Genomic DNA, 15,168 nt, shown 5'->3' with positions numbered 1-15,168 from the left:
CTTTGACCTTAACCTGTATTAATTGGCGTGGATTTTCATACTCTAATATGAACCAAGTTTGTAGTCCCTGTGACAACGAAGCCCAAACTTATGGCTGATTATGTGAATTGGACATTTTGCTTGATGGTGACCTTGACCTTTGACATTGACCTTTCAGAATTTAATCTTTTACGGAGTTTTACATAACAATTAATCCCTGCAAGTTTCATTACTCTATGATTAAAATTGTGTCCAGGAATCTGTTCACAAACAAATACACACACACAAACAAGGGCGAGAAAACATAACCTCCTCCCAACTTCGTTGGCGGAGGTAATCAGATTTTTATTCGCAATTCTGGTTGTAACTAAATGACTTAGGAGTAAACCCATATTTAGTACTTTAAATAAATATGGTTTATATTCACATAGGAATAAAAATGTTTTTCTAGTGCAAACCCATTGACCCATAAGTGAGAACCGTTTTACATTCTCCAAGAAAAACTACCATTAGGAAAATTTTATTTATCAAGGTTACTTACTAAACTATATTAAAATTTAGGATAAATTACATAAGATTAAAATGCACTTATAATAAAAAATGTTATTTTCATTAGTAAAATAAATTTTTGAATATACTTACCCGATAATCATGTAGCTGTCAACTCCGTTGCCCGACAGAATTCTACGGGAGGGATACGCCAGCTATCACTATACTAGAAGGGGGTGTACTCACAAGCGCCACCTGTGGCCAGGTACTACAGTACTTGTTGTTGACGCCACCTCACTTTTTCCTCGGTCCACTGGTTCTCTATGGGGAGGAAGGGTGGGTCAATTAAATCATGATTATCGGGTAAGTATATTCAAAAATTTATTTTACTAATGAAAATAACATTTTTCAATATTAAACTTACCCGATAATCATGTAGCTGATTCACACCCAGGGGGGTGGGTGAAAAACCAGTGTACAAGACTAAAGGATAGCTAAGTATCCCGTATTTCATATAATCAGTTATCCACAATAACAATGAAATAATAAGTACCTGGTAAGGAAGTCGACTTGAACCGTTACTCTGCCTTTAAAAAGATCGTCTTCCTTACTGAGCGCAGCGTTCCTCTTGGAAGGCTGAATCAACTCAAAGGTGCTAAAGTATCAAGGGCTGCAACCCATACTAAAGGACCTCATCACAACCTTTAACCTCGGCGCTTCTCAAGAAAGAATTGACCACCCGCCAAATCAACAAGGATGTGGAAGGCTTCTTAGCCGACCGTACAACCCATAAAAAGTATTCAAGAGAAAGGTTAAAAGGTTATGGGATTATGGGAATGTAGTGGCTGAGCCCTCGCCTACTACTGCATTCGTTGCTACGAATGGTCCCAGGGTGTAGCAGTACTCGTAAAGAGACTGGACATCTTTGAGATAGAATGATGCGAACACTGACTTGCTTCTCCAATAGGTTGCATCCATAACACTCTGCAGAGAATGGCTCTGTTTGAAGGCCACAGAAGTAGCCACAGCTCCCACTTCATGTGTCCTTACCTTCAGCAAAGCAAGGTCTTCTTCCTTCAGATGAGAATGTGTTTCTCTAATCAGAAGCCTGAATAGTCAGAAACTGAGTTCTTAGAACTTGGAAAAGAAGGTTTCTTGATAGCACACTATAAGGCTTCTGATTGTCCTCGTAAAGGTTAAGACCTTTTTAGATAGTACCTAAGAGCTCTAACTGGGCAAAGTACTCTCTCCAGTTCATTCCCCACCAAGTTGGACAGGCTTGGGATCTCGAACGACTTAGGCCAAGGACGTGAAGGAAGCTCGTTTAGCAAAAACCGAGCTGCAAGGAACATGTAGCCGTTTCAGATGTGAAAACAATGATCCTGCTGAAGGCGTGGATCTCACTTACTCTTTCAGCTGTTGTCAAGCACACGAGGAAAAGAGTTTTTAAAGTGAGGTCCTAAAAAGAGGCTGATTGGAGAGGTTCAAATCTTGATGACATAAGGAACCTTAGGACCACGTCTAGATTCCAGCCTGGAGTGGACAACCGACGTTCCTTTGAGGTCTCAAAAGACCTAGGGAGGTCCTGTAGATCTTTGTTGGTGGAAAGATCCAAGCCTCTGTGGCGGAAAACCGCTGCCAACATACTTCTGTAACCCTTGATCGTAGGAGCTGAAAGGGATCTTACTTTCCTTAGATATAACAGGAAGTCAGCAATCTGGGTTACAGTGGTACTGGTTGAGGAAACTGCATTGGTCTTGTACCAGCTACGGAAGACTTCCCCTTGAGACTGATAGATTCCGAGAGTGGATGTTCTCCTTGCTTTGGCAATCGCTCTGGCTGCCTCCTTCGAAAAGCCCCTAGCTCTTGAGAGTCTTTCGAAAGTCTGAAGGCAGTCAGACGAAGAGCGTGGAGGATTGGGTGTACCTTCTTTACGTGAGGTAGACGTAGAAGGTTCACTCCTAGAGGAAGAGTCCTGGGAATGTCGACCAGCCATTGCAGTACCTCTAAGAACCATTCTCTCGCGGGCCAGAGCGGAGCCAACCAACGTCAGCCGTGTCCCTTGCGAGAGGAGAACTTCTGAAGTACCCTGTTGACAATCTTGAACGGCGGGAATGCATACAGGTCGAGATGGAACCAATCCAGCAGAAAAGCATCCACGTGAACTGCTGCTGGGTCTGGAATCGGAGAACAATACAATAGGAGTCTCTAGGTTATCGAGGTAGCGAACAGATCTATGGTTGGCTGACCCCACAGGGCCCAAAGTCTGCTGCAAACATTCTTGTGAAGGGTCCACTCTGTGGGGATGACCTGACCCTTCCGGCTGAGGTGATCTGCCATGACATTCATACCGCCCTGAATGAACCTCGTTACCAGCGTGAGCTTTCGATCTTTAGACCAGATGAGGAGGTCCCTTGCGATCTAGAACAACTTCACGAAAGAGTCCCTCCCTGCTTGAAGATGTAAGCCAGGGCTGTGGTGTTGTCAGAGTCCACCTCCACCACTTTGTTAAGCTGGAGGGACTTGAAGTTTATCAAGGCCAGAAGAACCGCCAACAACTCCTGCAATTGATGTGAAGTGTCCTTTGCTCCTGATTCCATGTTCTCGATCATTCCTGTCCGTCCAAAGTCGCACCCCAGCCCGTGTCTGATGTGTCCGAGAGGAGACGGCGGTCGGGTTTCTGAACAGCCAAAGGTAGACTTCCTTGAGAAGAAAGCTGTTCTTACACCACGCGAGAGAAGACCTCCTCTCTTCGGAAACAGGAACTGAGACCGTCTCTAGCGTCATGTCCTTTATCCAGTGAGCAGCTAGATGATACTGAAGGGGGGGAGGAGGATTCTCCCTAACACGATGAACAGGGCCAGCGATGAAAGTGTCCCTGTTAGACTCATCCACTACCTGACTGAGCATCGGTTCCTTCTCAGCATGCTCTGGATGCATTCTAGGGCTTGGAAGATCCTTGGGGCCGACGGAAAAGCCCGAAAAGCTCGACTCTGAAGATCCATACCCAGGGAGACAATGGTCTGGGATGGGATGAGCTGAGACTCCTCAAAATTGACCAGGAGGCCCAGTTCCTTGGTCAAATCCATAGTCCATCTGAGAATCTCCAGACAGCGACGACTTGTGGGAGCTCTTAAAAGCCAGTCGTCTGACGGAGCCGGACACAAGATCATGGTACTGCTGCACAGTCTGTGAACTGTCAACCATGGGGAAGCGAGGAAGTACAGTGACAACCCGAAGCTGTCTAGACTGTCTGGGTCGTACAGACAACTCCTTATCGGGTTGCTGAGGTTGCCGCACTGCGTCACAACAAGTCACTTCTGCTGGTTGTTGAACGTCTTCCCAGTGACACACTGACTCCGTAAACAAAAAATCCTTTAACAAGGACTAAGCTTGGACTGCATGTCTTGCAACACAGCTCAAGGTCTAAGGGAGCAGGTGTGGTAACAGACGGGGTTAGTGACTGAAGTGGAACCATTACCTTCCCTGGAAGCATGTTATGCTTAAATAAAAGTCCATAGGAGGCTACGCAGCTAAAGGCTCCTCTCCAAATGACAGAGTCCTCAAGGGAATATCAGAAGGAGGGAGAAAAGCACTTTCTCATCTACAGGGACCATATCCGAGAAAAGTTAAGTTCTCTCAGTGAGGGTTTCAATGGTGCAAAAGCAGCAGACTAGAAGGCAACGTTATGAAACTGCTTGACAGTCTAGTGAGTTGGCAACAACCAAAGATGTATGACTGAGAAGCATGCGGTAAGGTATGCAGAGCATGTTGTATGCAGAGCATGCTGTATGTAGAGCATGTTGTATGCAGAGCATGCTGAATGCAGAGCATGCTGTATGCAGAGCATGTTGTATGCAGAGCATGCTGAATGCAGAGCATGCTGTATGCAGAGCATGTTGTATGCAGAGCATGCTGTATGCAGAGCATGCTGTATGAAGAGCATGTTGTATGCAGAGCATGCTGTATGCAGAGCATGCTGTATGCAGAGCATGCTGTATGAAGAGCATGTTGTATGCAGAGCATGCTGAATGCAGAGCATGCTGTATGCAGAGCATGTTGTATGCAGAGCATGCTGTATGCAGAGCATGCTGTATGCAGAGCATGCTGTATGTAGAGCATGCTGTAAGGTAAGCAGAGCGTGTTGCATGGCGTTTAACATTTCTCAGAAATTCCATGACCAGTGCTAGAGTGCTTCATGCATGCTTGCATGGGGTTTTAATATCAACATAATATTTACCTTACATTCATAACTCATGATTCATTTTTGTTTTGAAGATATTTTTGCCATATTTTGCGATATTGTTAAAATATATTGCAAGGAATACATATATATTTTTATATAAGTAAGACAAATAACCTCCATTATCATAATGTTTGTGTAGGCATACATGTATATGATTACAAATGCAAGTTATGAAAGTAATGAGGTGTTATTATTGTCATTTGTAATTTCTCAAGTTGAGGAGAAAGTGGCAGATGCATGCGTTGAGGTGGCTGACTCATAGCATGAGGTTGCTGCCTCATGAGTTGCGCTTGCTGTAAGGGTTGCGGATGCGCAGTAGCAGGTTCCTGAGGAACGAGTTAAGGTTCCTGAGGTGTGAGCTGCGAGAGTTGATGTAGCGGCTGCGCAGAACGCAGTTCTTGTCTCGCGAGTTGAGGTTCCTGAGGAGCTAGCCTAAGCTGCAGCGAGTGCTGAGGTGGCTGCCTCATTGATGGAAGAGGTAGTCGTACCTCAAGAGATTGTTGCCTCTCTGGTGGAACCGCAAGCGGAAGCGGAGGAAGTAAGGCAAAGATTCCTGCTCCCATTGCTGAGGTTGCCTTAAGGAAGGCGGAGGTTGCTGCACACCGCTGGTAACTGGCAACTCAGTACGCGGTAAGGTATCCTGAGGAACCTCAACATCGTACGCCTGGCAGACAGGACTGCGGTGAGGCGGAGCGATCGCAGGAGGAGGTGTAACCTTCTCAGCCTGACACTCACGCATTAAGACCGCAAGCTGTGACTGCATGGACTGCAGCAAAGTCATCTTGGGGTCGGCAGACGCTAAGGTCTGCTAAGGCAAAGCCTTAACAGAAGATGAGGTCTGTTACGGCATCACCTTACCTCTCTTAGGAGGTGTGCAGTCACCTGATGACTGCGGAGAGTCAGAGCTAACCCAATGACTGCATCCGGGTTGTAGAACTCTAACTTCGTACGTCTGGCATAGGTCTGGACTTTACGTTTAAGAGGTCTTGAGACCTGAGACCAGCGTTTTCTCCCCGAAATTTCTTCTGCAGACGAGCAAAATAAGGGCTCAATCGTCTGCGGGTGGGAGTGACGGTCTCTGTAAGACACGCCCGCAACCACCGAGGATACTTCTGTGCGCCGATCAAGGCCTGCCGAATCCTTTTGCCCTTCGACATTGCTTCTCCCCTGGGCTTGGGAGCTTGCAAGAGGTCCCGGACTGGGAGGACGACTGGCACGCACAGAAGTACCCTCACGCACAACACTGACACTTTGCGCTAATCACTTATCACTTTTGATTTTCTGTTAGCACTTATTTCACTGAACTCGAAACTTTAAGTGGTTTGTACCTGAAACACGCAATTCTATCCTTTCTCAAAAGTTAGTAATTGCGAAAACAGAATTACAATGTAACAGAAAAATCTAATGAAAGATAAATAATTCAGTGGCTGGAAAGAGACTAAACACTAGATCAAATAAACTACGTTTAAATTCTCTAGAAACGTTTACCTTCTTCCCCTAAAGAGACTAGGGAGAAGAGCAAAAACGATAACAACGTTACTCGCTTGAACGAAACGTTTATCCTCCTCTTTCTCCCTCCGTCTCTATCTCTCTCTCTCTCTCTCTCTCTTGACTTAGAACCTGAGAGAAGAGCCCAATCATATATATCGTTAAAACATATTATTGTTAAAGGAAAATATTTCTCAAAATGAAAAGTTCCTTTATTAGAATTAAAACCAATAAGTTAAGAAAGAATGAACAAAACGCTAGACACGGTTACTCTTACTGCAACGTGACACCGTGAAAATTCTCTCTCTATCGTAACGATAGAACGCAAGTTGAACGTTCTGAACGTCAACAACTGCAGAGACAAAACAAAACGTTAGTTCAACTTTGAAAACAGTACGAGACTATCAAAGAAATTCTTTCAAAAACATTAAAATAGCATAATATGTTAACAGGTAAAACCGAAATGACGGGCTCAATGTTAATTAACTTCGGTACCAAGAAAAGACCGCCTACTATTAGGAAAGGTCGAATATAAACAAATATAAAAATTAATTTTAATAAGTTAATTTTAATAAGTTTATAATAAAAGGAAGTTAATCGAAGAGGCCTATAAAAGGCGGAGAGATATAAAATAAATCTATAACAAAATTAAGAAAGAGAGTCTATACTCTCTTAGACACCAACACTTCCGTCTAAGGGAAGGGTCGGCCATTTAAAGGTGAAAGAGAGTTCATACTCTCTTCGTCACCATAATAAATTAAATTAATTCCAAAAGCTAGCTAAGCTAACATAGAAGTTTCCAGTATAGCGAATCTGCAAATTTTAGAGAAATACTTCACCAAACCGTGAACAATACTCCAAAATCATAAGCGTATCCAAGAACGTCTTGCCGGAAGCACGACAGAGGAAAAAGTGAGGTGGCGTCAACAATAAGTACTGTAGTACCTGGCCACAGGTGGCGCTTGTGAGTACACCCCCTTCTAGTATAGTGATAGCTGGCGTATCCCTCCCGTAGAATTCTGTCGGGCAACGGAGTTGACAGCTACATGATTATCGGGTAAGTTTAATATGTTATTTTTATTAATAAAATAAATTTTTGAATATACTTACCCGATAATCATGTAGCTGTCAACTCCGTTGCCCGACAGAATTCTATGGAGGGATACGCCAGCTATCACAATACTAGAAGGGGGTGTACTTACCAGCGCCACCTGTGGCCAGGTACTCAATCATTTGTTGTTGACACCTCCTCAATTATTCCTCGGTCCACTGGTTCTCTCTGGGGAGGAAAGGGAGGGTCGATTAAATCATGATTATCGGGTAAGTATATTCAAAAATTTATTTTATTAATAAAAATAACATTTTTCAATATTAAACTTACCCGATAATCATGTAGCTGATTCACACCCAGGGAGGTGGGTGAAAACCAGTGTACAAGATTAAAGGATAGCTAAGTATCCCATATTTCATATAACAGTTATCTCAAATAACAATGAAATAATAAGTACCTGGTAAGGAAGTCGAATAGAACCGTTACTCTGCCTCTTTATTTAAAGTTCGTCTTCCTTACTGAGCGCAGCGTTCCTCTTGGAGGCTGAATCAACCCAAAGGTGCCAACGTACACGGGGTTGCAACCCCTACTAAAGGACCTCTACCAAACCTTTAACCCAGGCGCTTCTCAAGAATGAATAGACCACCCGCCAAATCCAAGGATGCGGAAGGCTTCTTAGCCTACCGTAACAACCATAAAAAACAACAATAAAAGTATTCAAGAGAAAGGTTAAAAAAGGTTATGGGATTAAGGGAATGTAGTGGCTGAGCCCTCACCTACTACTGCACTCGCTGCTACGAATGGTCCCAGGGTGTAGCAGTTCTCGTAAAGAGACTGGACATCTTTCAGATAAAATGATGCAAACACTGACTTGCTCCTCCAATAGGTTGCATCCATTATGCTCTGCAGAGAACGGTTTTTATTAAAGGCCAACGAAGTAGCTACAGCTCTTACTTCGTGGGTCCTTACCTTCAGCAATGCAAGGTCTTCCTCCTTTAAGTGAGAATGTGCTTCTCTGATCAGAAGCCTTATATAGTACGAAAGCCCATTCTTGGACATGGGTCTCGAGGGTTTCTTGATGGCACACCATAAGGCTTCTGACTGTCCTCGAATAGGTTTAGACCTCTTCAGATAATATTTGAGAGCTCTGACAGGGCAAAGAACTCTCTCTAGTTCGTTACCTACCATGTTGGAGAGGCTAGGTATTTCGAACGATCTAGGCCAAGGACGTGAAGGAAGCTCGTTCTTTGCTAGGAATCCAAGCTGAAAAGAACATGTTGCAGATTCGGTTGTGAAACCAATGTTCTTGCTGAAGGCATGAACCTCACTGACTCTCTTAGCTGTTGCAAGGCAAACGAGAAAAGCAGTCTTGAGGGTAAGATCCTTGAAGGAAGCTGACTGGAGAGGTTCGAACCTAGATGTCATAAGGAACCTTAAGACTACGTCTAGATTCCAGCCTGGAGTGGAAAGATGACGTTCTTTAGATGTCTCAAAAGACTTGAGAATGTCTTGAAGGTCCTTGTTGGAAGACAGGTCCAAACCTCTGTGGCGGAGGACTGAGGCCAACATGCTCCTATATCCTTTAATCGTAGGTGTTGAAAGGGATCTCTCATTCCTAAGATGTAGAAGGAAGTCAGCTATTTGGATCACAGAGGTATTGGTAGAGGATATTGAATTGGCTCTACACCAGCTTCGGAAGACCTCCCACTTAGACTGGTAGACTCTACGAGTGGAAACTCTTCTAGCTCTGGCAATCGCACTGGCTGCCTCCTTCGAAAAGCCTCTAGCTCTAGCGAATCTTTCGACAGTCTGAAGGCAGTCAGCCGAAGAGCGTGGAGGTTTGGGTGCAACCTGTCTACGTGTGGTTGACGTAGAAGGTCCACTCTTAGAGGTAGAGTCCTGGGGAAGTCGACTAGCCATTGAAGTACCTCTGTGTACCATTCTCTTGCAGGCCAAAGGGGAGCAACCAGCGTCAGCCGTGTCCCTTCGTGCGAGACGAATTTCTGCAGAACTTTGTTTATTATCTTGAACGGAGGGAATGCGTACAGGTCGAGATGGGACCAGTTCAGAAGAAAAGCATCCACATGAACCGCTGCAGGGTCTGGAACAGGGGAACAATAAAGCGGAAGTCTCTTGGTTATGGAGGTGGCAAACAGATCTATGGTAGGTTGACCCCACAAGGTCCAAAGTCTGTTGCACACACTCTTGTGGAGGGTCCATTCCGTGGGAATGACCTGATTCCTTCTGCTGAGGCGATCCGCTGAAACATTCATATCGCCCTGGATGAACCTCGTGACCAGAGTGAGGTTTAGACCTCTTGACCAAATGAGGAGGTCCCTTGCGATCTCGTAAAGGCTCCTCGAATGGGTCCCTCCTTGCTTGGAGATGTAAGCCAAGGCTGTGGTGTTGTCTGAATTCACCTCCACCACTTTGCCTAGCAGGAGGGACTTGAAGTTCAACAGGGCAAGATGAACTGCTAACAGTTCCTTGCAGTTGATGTGGAGTAATCCTTGTTCCTTGTTCCATACTCCTGAGCATTCCCGTCCGTCCAAGGTCGCACCCCAGCCCGAGTCCGATGCATCTGAGAAGAGATGAAGATTGGGGGTCTGGATGGCCAATGATAGACCCTCCTTGAGAAGGAGATTGTGCTTCCACCACAGGAGAGTGGTCTTCATCTCTTGGTTGATAGGGATAGAGACTGCTTCTAGAGTCGAGCCCTTGTCCCAATGAGCAGCAAGATGGAATTGAAGAGGGCGGAGGTGGAGTCTTCCTAGCTCGACAAACAGGGCCAGTGATGAGAGGGTCCCTGTGAGACTCATCCACTGTCTCACTGAGCAATTGCTCCTCTTCAGCATGCTCATGATGCACTCTAGGGCTTGGTTTATCCTGGGGGCCGATGGAAAAGCCCGAAAATCCTGACTCTGAATCTCCATTCCCAGGTACACAATGGATTGGGAGGGAATGAGTTGAGATTTCTCTATATTGACTAATAGACCTAGGTCTCTGATTAAGTCTAAAGTCCAATTGAGGTTCTCCAGACAACGACGACTCGTGGAGGCTCTCAACAGCCAGTCGTCTAGGTAGAGGGAGGCTCTGATGTTCGATAAGTGTAGGAATTTCGCTACATTCCTCATCAGATGAGTAAAGACCATAGGAGCTGTGCTTAGGCCAAAACACAGGGCTTGGAACTGATAGACAACCTTTCCGAAAACGAATCTCAGGAAAGGTTGGGAGTCTGGATGAATGGGAACGTGAAAGTATGCATCTTTCAAGTCCAACGAGACCATCCAGTCCTCCTGTCTGACCGCTGCTAAGACCGACTTGGTCGTCTCCATCGTGAACGTCTGCTTGGTGACATACTCGTTGAGAGAGCTGACGTCCAGCACCGGTCTCCAACCTCCTGTCTTCTTGGCCACAAGAAAGAGACGGTTGTAGAAGCCCGGGGATTGATGGTCCCGGACTATAACCACTGCCTTCTTCTGCACAAGTAGCGACACCTCCTGTTGCAATGCTAGCCTCTTGTCCTCTTCTTTGTAGTTGGGAGAGAGGTTGATGGGCGATGTGGTCAGAGGTGGTTTGAGGCGGAATGGAATCCTGTAACCGTACCTCAGCCAACTGACAGACTGTGCGTCTGCTCCTCTCTTCTCCCAGGCTCGCCAGAAGATCTTGAGTCTGGCTCCTACTGTTGTCTGGAGAATCTGAGAGTCAGTTCTTTCCCTTAGATGTCCTGGATCCTTTCCTAGACTTGCTCCTGTGAGAGTCTGGACGGGAGCTTCCTCGGCTGGGGGCTCTACCACGAAAGGGCGGTATGAACCTCGTAGCCGGGGTATCAGCCACTGGGGAGCGATAAGTCTTGGGGACTGAGGTGGCAACCTTAGACTTACGAGCCGATGAGGCTACAAGATCGTGCGTGTCCTTTTGTATCAGGGCAGCAGACAAGTCCTTAACTAGCTCCTCGGGAAAGAGGAACTTTGAGAGTGGAGCAAAAAGGAGTTGTGACCGTTGGCAAGGTGTAATGCTGGCGGAAAGGAAGGTACACAGTTGTTCCCTTTTCTTCAACACCCCTGATACAAATAACGACGCTAGCTCACCCGATCCATCTCTGATGGCCTTATCCATGCAGGACATTAATAGCATGGCAGAATCTTTGTCCGCAGGAGAGGTTTTCTTGCTGAGGGCCCCCAGGCACCAGTCGAGAAAGTTGAACATTTCAAATGCTCTGAACAACCCTTTTAGTAAATGATCCAGGTCTGAGAAGGTCCAACAAACCTTCGAGCGTCTCATAGCAGTTCTCCGAGGCGAGTCCACCAGACTTGAGAAGTCAGCCTGGGCAGAGGCAGGTACTCCTAAGCCTGGTGCTTCCCCTGTGGCATACCAAACGCTAGCTTTCGAAGCGAGCTTCGTTGGAGGGAACATGAAGGAAGTCTTGCCAAGGTGTTGTTTAGACTGCAGCCACTCCCCTAAGATCCTTAAAGCCCTCTTGGAGGATCTAGCTAGGACAAGCTTAGTATAGTTGGACTTAGCTTGTTGTACGCCCAGCGAAAACTCAGATGGTGGAGAGCGGGGAATAGCAGAGACGAAGTGGTCTGGGTAAATCTCCCTGAGTAGAGCCAAGACCTTACGAAAATCAATCGACAGTGGAGAAAGCTTAGATTCGTCCACGTCTGATGAGGGATCAAGGTGTGCCTCCTCATCATCCGACACCTCATCAGCAGAGGGTAGCGAAGCGATCGGACCAGAATGCTGAACCGCAGAGTCAGAACGGGTAGGAACAATAACAGTGGTTTCCTCTTCCAGTGACTGTTGAGGGAAAACCTGAGGCTCAGACTGCAAAGGCTGAACAACAGACGAAGCAGAAGGCAGGCGCATGGGTGAAGGAGGTTGACTCCTAGCAAGAGAGGTTGAACCCAAGGATTGCACAAGCTGAGCGGAGGACGGAGGCTGAGGCTCCTGAGGCGCAAGTCCAGGGTGTAGAGGAGCTTGCCTTGAGGAGGGTTGAGCTCGCTGCAGCGATGGCTGAGCAGACAGACTCACGGAGGGGAGAGGTTGTTGTACCCCAACCGAGAGTTGCACCACTGGTGGAGCAGCAAGGGGAGGCGGAGGAAGAGTGGAATAACTCTCCTGATCCCAAAGCAAGGGTTGCCTTAAAGAAGGCTGAGGCTGAACACCACTGGGAACAGTGAACTCCGAAAGTGGCTCAACATCGTACGCCTGGCAGATGGTGCTGCGACCAGGCGGAGCAAGTGCAGGCGGGGCGAGCACAGGCGGAGCGAGAACAGGCGGAGGGAGTGTAGGCGGAGGAGGAGGTGCAACACTCTCAGCCCGACACTCACGCATCAAGTCCGAAAGCTGAGCTTGCATGGACTGAAGCAGGGTCCACTTGGGATCGGCAGAAACGATAACAGACTGAGGTAAAGTCTTAACAGTCGGGCTCTGTTTTGGCAGAACCTTACTCCTCTTGGGCGGAGTACAGTCGACAGATGACTGAGGCGAGTCAGAGCTGAGCCAATGACTGCAACCTGGCTGAGCACTCGCGGACTGGACTCTACGTTTAAGCGGTCTCGAGACCTGAGACCAACGTTTCTTCCCTGCTAGTTGATCAGCGGACGAGAATAAGACGGGCTCAATCGTCTGCAGGTGGGAGTGACGGTCTAAGGAAGACACGCCCGCAACCACCGAGGATAGTTCTGTGCGCCTAACAAGGCCTGTCGAACCCTTAAGCCCTTCGACATTGCTTCTCCCCTGGGCATGGGAGCTTGCAAGAGGTCCCGGACTGGGAGGACGACTGGCTCGCACAGAAAAATCCTCACGCACCACACTGGCACCACTAGCACTTGGCACTGCACCGACACTAGCACTCGTCACAGCACTGGCACTAATTCCACCCACTGCACTCTTGACCTTCAGTTCTTTAACTTCGGCCATCAGAGACTTATGGTCACTTACCACTGATTCTACTTTATCGCCTAAAGCCTGAATAGCACGCAAAACAACTGACATATCAGGCGGAGGGCACACAGTAGGTTCGGGGGTAGCCACTACAGGGGTAGGAAAAGGTAGGGGATCATGAGGTGAGGAAAACATAGAAGAGTGAGAAGAACTTCTCCTAACTCTACCTCTCTCTAACTTAGATGAATATTTTAAAAGACGGACAAAATCCAATTCCGAAAGTCCGGCGCATTCCTCACATCGATTTTCTAATAGACAGGGCCTGTCCCTACAGTCAGAACAAGCGGTGTGAGGATCTACCGAGGCCTTCGGAATACGCCTATTGCAAGACCTACATCGTCTATGGGAGGGGGCTTGCGAAACGTCAGACATCTTGTATTCAAAGAGTTAGCCAAAGGGTGATCCAAAAACAAGCAAAATTCGTTAACCGTTATATCAGTATTATATAAAAGCTATCTAGCTAATATAAGAAGGATTCCAGTAAAGCGACAGCCGTTAATCTGAGAGAATACTTCACCAAATATCCGTGAATAAACTCGAAGACCATAAGCGTATCCCAGAACGTCTAGCCGGAAGCACGACAGAGGAATAATTGAGGAGGTGTCAACAACAAATGATTGAGTACCTGGCCACAGGTGGCGCTGGTAAGTACACCCCCTTCTAGTATTGTGATAGCTGGCGTATCCCTCCATAGAATTCTGTCGGGCAACGGAGTTGACAGCTACATGATTATCGGGTAAGTTTAATATTGAAAAATTGAAAATTTAGTGGTTCATGGCAATTTTTGAACACCTCACACCATCTTTGAAATGTGAAAATATTTATGTAGGAACACACATCATAAAAATCAAACCCTGAAATGCCTATTGAAAAAGAAATTTAGACCCACCTGAAATTCTGAATTTCTTCTGATTTACAACTTGACTGGAAAGCTTATTCCAAAATCTGATAGGAGAAAAAGAAATCTTATCAATCTATGGTACATTTGTTTGAAATTATGCTTAAGAAGTAACAACTAATTTATTCTTTAAACTTTAACCCTTCTACCCCCAAAGGATGTACTGGTATGTTTCACAAAACTCATCCCTTTACCCCCATGGACGTACTGGTACGTCCTTGCGAAAAACTCTTATAAATTTTTTTTTTTTCATATTTTTAAAAATTTTTGAGAAAATTCAGGCATTTTCCAAGAGAATGAGACCAACCTGACCTCTCTATGACAAAAATTAAGGCTGTTAGAGCAATTTAAAAATAATATACTGCAAAATGTGATGAGAAAAAAATAACCCTGGGGGTTAAGGGTTGGAAATTTCCAAATAGCCAGGGGGTAAAAGGGTTAACCAATTATTGCTAATAGCTTAGCAATAATTTATTCAAATTAAAGATCCCTCTGACACAGGTATTATATAGCAAATATCAATCATTACTAAAAACAGAACCACGCTGAAAAAAATTAAGCAATATCCACTTCACAGTTCAGCAAGAGTACTTCCATAAACAACATTAAAACTCGAACAGGCTATATAAACAAAATAAAATAAATTAATAAAGCTGGCAAAGAAAAACAAGGGGAAACTGGGTGGCCTTGGGGTATTGTTATAATATTACTTGCTAAGCTACAACCCTAGATGGAAAAGTAGGATGCTATAAGCCCAGGGGCCCCAACAGGGAAAATAGCCCAGTAAGGAAAGGAAACAAGGAAAAATAAAATATTTTAAAGAACAGTAACATCAAGATAAATATTTCCTATATAAACTATAAAAACTTCAACAAAACAAGAAGAGAAATTAGATAAAACAGTGTGGCCGAGTGTCTCCTCAAGCAAGAGAACTTGTACAGTATGTACAGTAGTGAATTCTATTTCGTATAAATACAGTACAGGTAATAAAGTATGTTTGCCTTTTTTGATCTGACAGTCTCGTTTCTGGTTTGAGGGCCACATTACATCAACCTGACCATAATCTTG

The 15,168-nt window shown here is 45.6% G+C and overlaps 1 protein-coding gene across 1 annotated transcript in view; it reads right to left on the bottom strand.

The window, feature by feature from the left end:
• LOC137652513 (uncharacterized) overlaps positions 1–15,168 on the bottom strand; it is a 38,948-nt gene that overhangs the window by 3,854 nt on the left and 19,926 nt on the right. Inside the window, exon 3 of the mRNA XM_068385961.1 lies at positions 14,092–14,147. The gene's annotated coding sequence lies outside the window, so the exon portion shown is untranslated. The remainder of the gene's footprint in view (positions 1–14,091; positions 14,148–15,168) is intronic.

Source organism: Palaemon carinicauda, chromosome 13, assembly GCF_036898095.1.
Source record: "Palaemon carinicauda isolate YSFRI2023 chromosome 13, ASM3689809v2, whole genome shotgun sequence".
Classification (NCBI taxonomy): domain Eukaryota; kingdom Metazoa; phylum Arthropoda; class Malacostraca; order Decapoda; family Palaemonidae; genus Palaemon; species Palaemon carinicauda.
Note: the sequence above shows the minus strand (reverse complement) of the source record. Positions and strands in the feature narration are given on the sequence as shown.